Source organism: Perognathus longimembris, chromosome 9 (genome assembly GCF_023159225.1).
Source record: "Perognathus longimembris pacificus isolate PPM17 chromosome 9, ASM2315922v1, whole genome shotgun sequence".
Classification (NCBI taxonomy): domain Eukaryota; kingdom Metazoa; phylum Chordata; class Mammalia; order Rodentia; family Heteromyidae; genus Perognathus; species Perognathus longimembris.
In genome coordinates this window covers 3,046,483-3,056,038 of record NC_063169.1, presented here as the reverse complement: position 1 = coordinate 3,056,038, position 9,556 = coordinate 3,046,483, and positions in this window count along the sequence as shown.

Below are 9,556 nucleotides of genomic sequence, written 5' to 3'. Positions count from 1 at the left end.
GAAAACCCTTCTTTATTCCGCCTCTCCAGTTTGTTTTCCACGTCAAGTAGGGCATGGACAGCACAGGGAGGCCGTCCGAGGCTGCTTCTCCACACTTTGCTTCATTCACGGACACGGTCAGCTCATTTGCTTCTTTGCATTTACTCTGTATCTCTTCTGAGGAGATAGTTCTCCGGTTTTGGACTCACCCTGTGTTTCCATTTGTCTATTGAAGTAAGAGTCCCTGTTATGGCTCCGGGTTGGACACTGGGGAGAAGGGTCCAAGTGTGAACCTACAAGGTCCTCTCCGCCGGACACGCCGTATTCCTTATAGATAAGCAGGGACACCAAAGGATCCAGCCGAGTCCTGGCACAAGAGGAAGGAACATGGAAAAGAAAGCTAGCTTTCAATCGGGAGGGGCGGAATGAAGAGAAAATACGCCATTTAGAGGGGCTTCTTTATTTCAATTTTAAATTTAGAAGGACTCATGTCTTTGCCTTTTCAATCCCAGGGTTGTTAGTGCTAGTGGCATTGGCCCGCTCACCCACTTTTCCTGGGGTGCGGTTCAAAAACCTTTCCTTTTACTCAGAAGCAAGGATTTCTTGTCTCTCTCCACGGGACCCGTGTTGATTTGTCCAATCTGGGAATTATGTGAGTCATTAGCGTTGAACAATAATAAAACTAATCATTTCAGCGTGCCGTGGTGTGCCGTGAGCAGACAAATGGTTGTTCAGGTTTAATGAAAGCCTGGAGCCGGGCCTCCCCAGCAACCAAACTGAACGGCGCCAATTGTTCCGTGGGCCATTGCAACGTGGAGACGGCGCCGGAGGCCTTCGCGGGTGCAAAGTGGTCAGTGTGCGTTCTGTCCTGTCCCTGGGCTTGGCTTTCACCCACACGGCTTATTTTATATTTAGACCATACGCGAGGGGTGAGCTGAATCTCCCACTAAGTTTTTTCTTCTCTCATCTTCCTTTCCCTTTTGTTTTTTTTTCTCTCTCTCTCCCTTTCTCCTCCCCTCCCTTTCTCCTCTAAATGAGACCTGTGAAGTACACGCACAAGTGCATTTTAAAGTTTGCAATTTATGCAGCGGCTAAGTATACTTCAAGATGAACAAGAATTGAATTTTCTACCCAACAGCAAAGAGCCTGAATATTTCCCCGGTGCGGAATCAGTTCCTCTCATGAGAATACACGGAATACACAGCACGTGCTGGCTTGCACCTCCTCTGGCTGGATTTCAGACTGTGACCTGGTGGTTGCCAATGCCGGTAGCTCTGAGCACCACCTTCAACCCCCAGCGGCAGCGTGGAGGCAGCGGGGAGACGCCTAGCAGAGTCTCCGGCCACCAGATGGCAGTAGAGGCACGTGCCTGGCCTAGGGGCTCTGGGCGCTGACGCCGTCTGGTCCAGCAAGGAGTGACTGAGGGCCTAATGGATGGTGTGCTTGTTTTAGCTCCCTGACTGTAAGAAGACAACACGGGAGAAGGTATTTCAAAGGCGACGCATCAGCTTTTCTTACCTGTTCACACATGCAATTTGAAAGTGACTGTTGTACATAATTAGGCTCACAAGCCACCGTGCCGGGCACTTTGTCCAGCAGAAGCAGCAAAGCCCGGGGCGTCCGGACCCGTCTCCTGTGAGCAGGGAGGGCCGGCCAGCCTGCTGGACAAACGGCTGTCCGTGGACCGCGGGGCCTTCCTGCTGGGACTGTGGGGGGGCCGCCCGCCCCGGTGGACGCTCCCGAGATGGCTGCGGGTCTCAGGTGATTGAAACGAGCCTTCCTGCAGACGCAAAGCAAACACCAACATACACACGGCAGAGAGAGCCGAGCCGTTTCCCCGAAGCGCACTGATGTGGCCAAGGGTGCCTGGCTCCCCAGGGCTCAGGAAACCCCATCATGCCCTTCATGACTTCCTTCACGACTGCCCTTCACCAGGGCAGACTCCGGAGGACAAACTGCCAGCTGTACCGGAGTCGAGATCGGACGCCAGCCCATGTCCGGTGAGCTGTGAGCTTAGTGCACGGATTCTACAGTCCCCGCTAGCATCTCCAAACAAGTAAGCAGCACGAATTAATTTCTACTTAATTTAATTTTATTGTCAAGGTGATGTACAGAGGGGTTACTGTCACATAGGTAAGGTAGTGAGTGGCTTTCGTATCAAACTTGTCACCCCTGTCATCCTAGCTACTCAGGAGGCTGAGATCTGAGGGTCGCAGATGGAAGCCAGCCCAGGGAGGAGAGTCCATGAGACCCTTACCTTCAATGAAGAACCAAAAAGCTGGAAACGGAGCTGTGGTTCAAGTGGCAGAGCACCAGCCTTGAGCAAAAACTTAAGTGACAGTTCCCAGGCACTGAGTTCAAGCCTCTGTACTGTACGCTCACACACAAACCACCTTTCTAGGAGCGTATTTGAATCTGAACAGTTATAATGGTGGTATTTGAAATTGTGTGTGTACGTGTGCGTGTACGTGTGCGTGTGTGCACGTGCTGGTACCGGGAACTCAGGGCCTCTTGCTCTTGTTTTGCTTTTTTGATAAAGGCTACAGCTGTGCCACTTGAGCCACAGCCATGAAAACAAAAGCTCCCACAGTGGTGAAATTTAAGCTAAGAGCCTATAGCCACTGCGTGTGGACTTGAGAAAAGGTGTGAAATCCGTGTTCGTGGACATAGTCAGATAAGAAAAATGTAGAAATTCCAGTAACAGTAACAACAACAACAATAATAATGGAAGTGACCAGTCTCTGTGATCCTGGCCTCTTGGAATTAGTAGTTCTTCGTTATTTGAATCAATTTCTTATTAATATTTCCATGAGATAATTTCCAGTTTAAAAACTCAAAAGAATCGAATGGAATCAGTGGTGAGGATCACAACAAAAATGCCTTGTTTGAGGCCACTGGTTCAGGCCTTTGTCTCTAGCTACTCAAGAGGCTGAGATCAAAGGATCCCGGTTCAAAAGCAGCCTGGGAAGAAAACTCCCCAAGGCTTTATCTCTGCAACAGCAGCAGGGATCTAGGGTGGAGGGGCCTTTGTCTCTTGCCATCAGGGAACGCACAGCGGCGGAGCCTCATGGCTGGCCTTGTTCCTGGCGAGGAAAGCAATGACACTAAACACCTTGGGAAATTTCCAGGAAACCCTACAGAAGATGCTCTGCGTGGAAGCCGGAGCCCCGTCACCCCCTGCGAGGAAAAAGTCACCGCGGGCTGGAGGCGGCCACCCAGTCAGCGCTGCCTGATGGAGGCCGCAAAGCAGGCGACAGCGGAGCCCGCCCACGTCAGCCGCCATGCTGCTCACAGGCTCGGAGGCCTGCAGTGCCACGAGCTCTCAACACACACACACACACGCACACGCACGCACACGCACGCACGCACACGCACGCGCGCGCGGCGGGAGCAGCTAGCGCCAGGCAAGTGTGGAGTCGGAGAAAACGCTTCAGAGCAAAATAAAGCGTGGAAGGAATTCGCTTTCAGGCCAAGAATCTTCCGTGCATAGGAAATGGAGCTTTTGATTTAAAAAAAAGATCACATGGCTATTATACGAGGAAGAGAGTAGTCAGTGATGGGAAGCAAGGAGACAAATACACATCCGCACACGCACGCACACACACACACACACACACACACGCTCAGCGTTGTCTGCTGGTGAGTTATACGTTTCCTGTCCGTCACCTCCAACCAGTGGGTTCGACCGTTCGGGGAAGCAAATGAGTCTCCGGCTTCAGTGAGGCAGGACAGCTGTTCATTTTCCTTTCTTTGTGTCCTCGTTGCTCACCCTGTTCTCCGGAGATGGACGATTTCCTCTTCCCTGTCTTCCATGACCGTAAGCTTTGAATCCCTTTCATTCCTAACGTTCCCAGTTCTTGTCCTCTGCGGGAACCTTACCAGGCGGTGTAGCATCTATCACTAGTTTCATAGTGATATGCACACACACACACACACACACACACACACACACACATGCTGGTAGTGAGACTTGAACTTCCGCCTTTGTATTCTCCCTTAGGTTTTTCACTCTTTGCCGCTTGAGCCATACCTTCACTCCTGGCTTTTGGCTGGTTGATTGGGCATAAGAGTTTCATGGTCTTTCCTGTTGGGGCTGGCTTTGAACCTAATTCTCAGACCTTGGCCACCTGACTGGCTAGGGTCACAGGAGTAGCCCCTGGGCCAGGCTTAGACTTGCCCTTGGGTGTGAGTGCTACGGAGAGCAAGGTAGCTGGGAGCGAAATCTCTGGGGGTCCCGCAGACAACCCTTTACCCCTGTGCTGACTGCACGCTCGGCACAAGGAGCCACGCGGCCGTCCGTGGGCCCGCTGGCGGCAGGGTTCTCGGAGGGTCCCGGAGCGAGCCACGGGCCCGGCAGAGCGCTGGGGATGGATTCACGTGGGAGTTTCCGTGCTACGTGAGGGTGAGCCTTCCCGCACCCTGGGGCGGGGGATCTCAGTGGGCCGAAGGTGTCCTGAACACTGCACGCGGTGGTGTAAGGTCTCCGTGGCTCCGCGGTCTGGGGAGGCTGGCCAGCAGGCCCTGCTGTGGATAGCTCTTCCTGCCTGTGCTCCGTTCCCCTGGACAGAGACCCGGCAGGCTGGATCTTGCTCTCCCCATCCACTGCAGGGCAGTGCCTGACACACAATGCGTGCCCAATCCGTGTTTGCCCGGATTTGTTTTAGCTGGGATCCAACTGAGACCAGTGGAATTTTCTTAGAAGCAGCCTTTTGTTTTCTTTGATGTCCGCCATGCTCATAGATGATCGACAAGTCCATCTGCTCTCCTGTGCAGAAAACTGGTCCACTGAGTATAGCCACTTACAAAAATTTATCTTTAAGTAGTTGTATAGAGGGCTTTCAATTCAACATGTCGGTGTGTGAGAACGTGCGTCTTGGTCCACGTCTCCCCTTCCATCCTTCTCCCCATCTCTCCCACCCCACCCGTCCCCTCAGTGACCTGCTTCCAGGCCCACGTGGGTGCAGAGTACCCCGTATTCCCCCTTCCTTTACTTCACCCACCCTGACACATCAAGTGCCTGTTCCCTAGAACTCAATTTGTGAGACTGAGTTCGACCGTCTAAGAAGGAGGCTCTCCATTGGATTTCTCTTCTGCACACACCATGCCTTCGTTAACCTTGTGTATATATGCATGCAACCCTCCATGAGTTACATACGTAGTTGTAGCATCCACGATCTAATGTCCGCATAGGAGAGAAAACGTACGTCCTTTGTCTCTCTGGTCCTGACTGCCTCCACTTGATATAATTCTTTCTCAACCCACCCACTTCAACGCGGATGATGTAATATCATCTGTTTGATGCATATGCAGCGGACAGGAGGGCTCCAGTGTCTCTACTGTACTGCGGCTTGTGATCTTTCGGGTCAATGCTCAAGTTTGGTACATGGAGTGGGTCTATGTGGAGTGTTTTGGAATCTCCAAACTGTGCATACTAACTCATTTAAAGCAATGAAGAGAAAAGCCAATGTGGTTTTGATGGCAGGCCCATCTCTGAGCTACCAAGGCGTCCATGTGGCTTTCAAGAAGCCAATGAGATCTTGGTGGGTGTCCAGAGGTGTGCCAGGGGCTGCTCCACCCATGCCCTCTCCCAGCCCTGCGCCGTCTCCCCTGTGGCTGCCTGGTGTTTGTTGGGTTACTTTGTGTGAGGAATAATTGGCTCAGAAATCAGAGCTACATGTGGCAAGCATTCTTTCCCTGCGTGCTTTAGAACAAATGGATGTAAATTTACATGCATGTAAATCTAGTGCCAAGTTTACCATTGTCACTAAATCGTGAGAAAGGTGTATGTGTGTGTGTGTGTGTGTGTGTGTGCGTGTGTGTGTGTTATCTCATTTGAAATTACAAAACGCAATTTCCTTTGGAAAATAAATCAAACTGAGTTGCCACCTAGATAAAAAAAAAATCAGCTGGGTTCATGGCGGTGCATTTCAGGACAATCATTTCTGCTTAGCCATTTGTTTGTAGCTTTATTTTTACTTTCTTGCCCAAATTCTTGAATGCAGACATTAGTAATATATTTTTATCTGTATGCTTCTTGGAGTAAGAATAAACAAATGCTGCTGCTTTTGGAGGTACTGGGAGTTGAACTCATGGCCCTGCACTTGCTTGGCCCCAAGCCTTTTCAGACTTGATGATCATTCAGGTAGGGTCTGAAGGGATTGCCCGGAGAAAGCATGGGCCCTCCATCCTTCTGCTAGCACCAACCACTCAGTGTTAGTCATGAGCCTCCCTGCACAGAGTGCATTTTGACAAGGAGGCTTTGCCTGGGCTGCCCTTGAATGCCAGTCCTCTCCCCTCTCCTCCCCCAGGATCTGGGATTACAGAGACGAGTCCCCACACATTTGTGTGATGTCTGTATTGTGAGCTGATTTTGCTGGCATTTCTTGTTTTTATGTACTGACACATACCATGATATTCTAACATCATAATCCTGAGAATCCTAAGTGACACTTTATTTACAGAAAGGGGCTTTGGGAGGATTAAGGACTCTGGCGCGAGCAGACCCTGCTGGATTGGATGGGTGGGTTTTTATAGGAAAGGGAAGCTGAGCCTCATTCAGAGGAGACAATGCAAAGACGGGCCGAGGAAGGGATAACAAAGAGTGAATTTCCCCACAGAGCCAGGGGAGAGAACGTGGCTCACTTCAATGATATATGCAAAGAGCACAAAATGCAGGCTTCTGGCTTTCTGAAAAGGGAGAGAAGAAAGTTCTCTTTCCTAAGACATCAGATTTGCAGCTCTTCATCACAGCAGCGACAGGCAACCAATACAGAGCAGATGCTCTCCTTTCTAAAACGTTAAACGTTTACAAAGAAGATGAGGAAGTTTGAACACTACTGATGTTCATAGTTAAAACGGGATTCGGACATGAAGGAGATCAGAGTGGGTGTGTATTGACTCGTAGTGGAAAACATCCTACTAAGATACACAGATAATCAGAAGGTTTGGTTTTAGCCAAACCTTTACAAGGGGTTTCTCCCTCTTTACTAGTTTCATAAGGTAGCATTCCTTGGCAGTAAACATTGATGTAATCAACAAAAATCCATTGCAAACACCTAAGAGTTAGCATCTGCCTTTATTGCATTTTGGGCAGAGCAATGAAACTACCCTAGCAGACCTCTGCAGAGAGCGGGGTGGGGGTGGGGGACTAATTAATTACTTCCCTCCACTCAGGGCTTTGGGGGTAACTGAAGAACAAATGATAGAAATGATTCCACAATTTCCACTCCTTAAATCGATTTTATTTTGGAACCTAAATACCACCTCCCGCCCCCTGCCCCCCTCCTCCCACAGATAGATACCCTTGAATTTTAAATATTGACTTTGGAGGAGATAGACAGTATTTACCATCAGTTTTCCCCCTCCCCACCCTCCAATCACAAATGTTTTGTTGGCAGTCAATGCAGCAAATACTTCTATAAAGGATTACTTTATCATCAGCACTATGAGCTTCCTAACTGTGCTCTATGCTCCAAGGCACCTCATTACTTAATTTTATTCCTCATTAAGTTTGGAGGCAAATTTGAATGGACTGTTTTCTTTCTTTCTCTTCCTATTCATTGTTTGTATATAAAAAAAAAACTATGTACTTGTGTACATAAAAGGCATATACTGATTTGTGTGTGTTTATTTTATATCTTGCTACTTTTTCAAAGCATTGAGCACATAGGTGATCTATGCATTCTGGTGGACACTTTAGGGTATTTGATGTAAAGGAGCATACTATTTGCAAATAGAGATGGCTTAACCTTTCCCTTTCCAATTTCCACTCAGTTTTTTTTTTTTTCCTATTTTCTTATTTTTTCCTATTTTTTTTTTTGTCCTATTGTGCTGGCTAGGAATTCTAGAGCTATGTTTTAATAAGAATGAAGAGTGTGGATACTCTTTTCTCAGTCTTGATTTTACAAAACATGGCATTAGCTTTATCCCATTTGATACAGTGCTGGCTGTAGGTCTGTCACATTTAACCTTTGTCATATGGAGGTATGTTCCTGACCTCCTGGTTTCTTCAGGGCCTTTATTGAAAGAAGGTTGAACTGTGCCAAAGGCTTTTTCTGCATCTGTTGATGTAATCCTGTAGTATTTGTCCCAAATTTGTTTATGTGCTGCATTATACTTATTGATTTGTGCAATTTGGCACATCTTTGCACCCCAGGAATACAATCAACTTGATCATAGAGTGTGATCTTTTCAATTTGTTGTTAAATTTACATTGCAAGTATCTTATTGAGAATTTGTGCATTGAAGAAATTGGTATACAATTTTCTTTGTTGCATCCTCATCTGCATTTAGGTATCAGGAAAATACTGGTTTCATGAAGTGAAATTTTAATGTTCCTTTATTTTATTTGATGGACTAATTTGAAGTACGTTGGTGCTAGTCATTCTTCAATGTTCTAGAGGAATTCAGCAGAAATTTCGTCTTGTCATGGTCTCTTATTTTTTGGGCATGCTGTATCACTGGCTCATTAAAGATATGTTTAAGTGGTTGATATTTTCTTGTGTCAGTTTTTCTAATTTATTGGGACATAATTTCTTTTTTTTTCTTTTTTTTTTTTTGCTTTTGTAGTTGTTTCGGGACATAATTTCTTAAGTATTCCTTTATGATCATCTGGATTTCATTAGTATTTGAGGTCATATTCCCTTTTCATGTCAAATTCTGTTGATTTTAGCCTTCTCCTTATTTAGATTTATTGAAGGGCTTATCAATTATATTTCTTTTCCGAGAGCTAATTTTTAATTGTATTAAGTCTTTTAATCTGTATTTTATAAGTATTTTAATCTGTATTTAATTAATTCCTGCCCTAATTTATTATTATTTTTTCCCCAATGACTTGTCTTGGGATTAACTTGTTCTTTTTTCTTTCTTGGAGCTTACCTTGCATCACTAGGTTGTTTACCTTATGTCTTTAATAGAGCCACTCATAGTTATAAACTATCTTCCTACCACTGCCATTGATGTATCTCACATTTTCTGGTAGATTGCATTTTAATTTCATTAGAATCTTGGGACTTTTAAATTTTCTACCTTATTTCTTTCATAATCCACATTCATTATCCATGTGATTTTTTAATATTTTCTGCTGTTTCTTTTGCTGTTGCCTTCTACTTTTATTCCATTTTGGTAGGAAATAGCATATCTGTTCAATTTTCTTGTATTTGTTAAGATTGCCTTACCTCCTAAGATACAATCTTTCTTAGAGAAAGTTCCATGAGCTTCTGAGAAGAATGTGTGATATAAAGCTGCTGGATGAAATACTTTGTGTCTACCATGTCTAGAGTTTATTAAGAGACAAGTAAAGCTGATGTAGTAGCACAAGCCTATAATCACAGCACTCAAGAGTTAAAGATAGAAGGATCCAGAGTTCAAGTCTAGCCTGGGCTATGTAGCAAGACCCTGTCTTTAAAAATCTGAAAAGAAAACCCACCCAGAAACACATGACAATGAAAAAAGAATAACGAATTATTAGTGGTAATAACATGTGATCGGTATCGGGGCTCTTTTAAATAACAAATAACTTAACAAAGTGCAACACACCAAGTTCTTTCATGTATATGGCATGTACAGGAACTCCCAA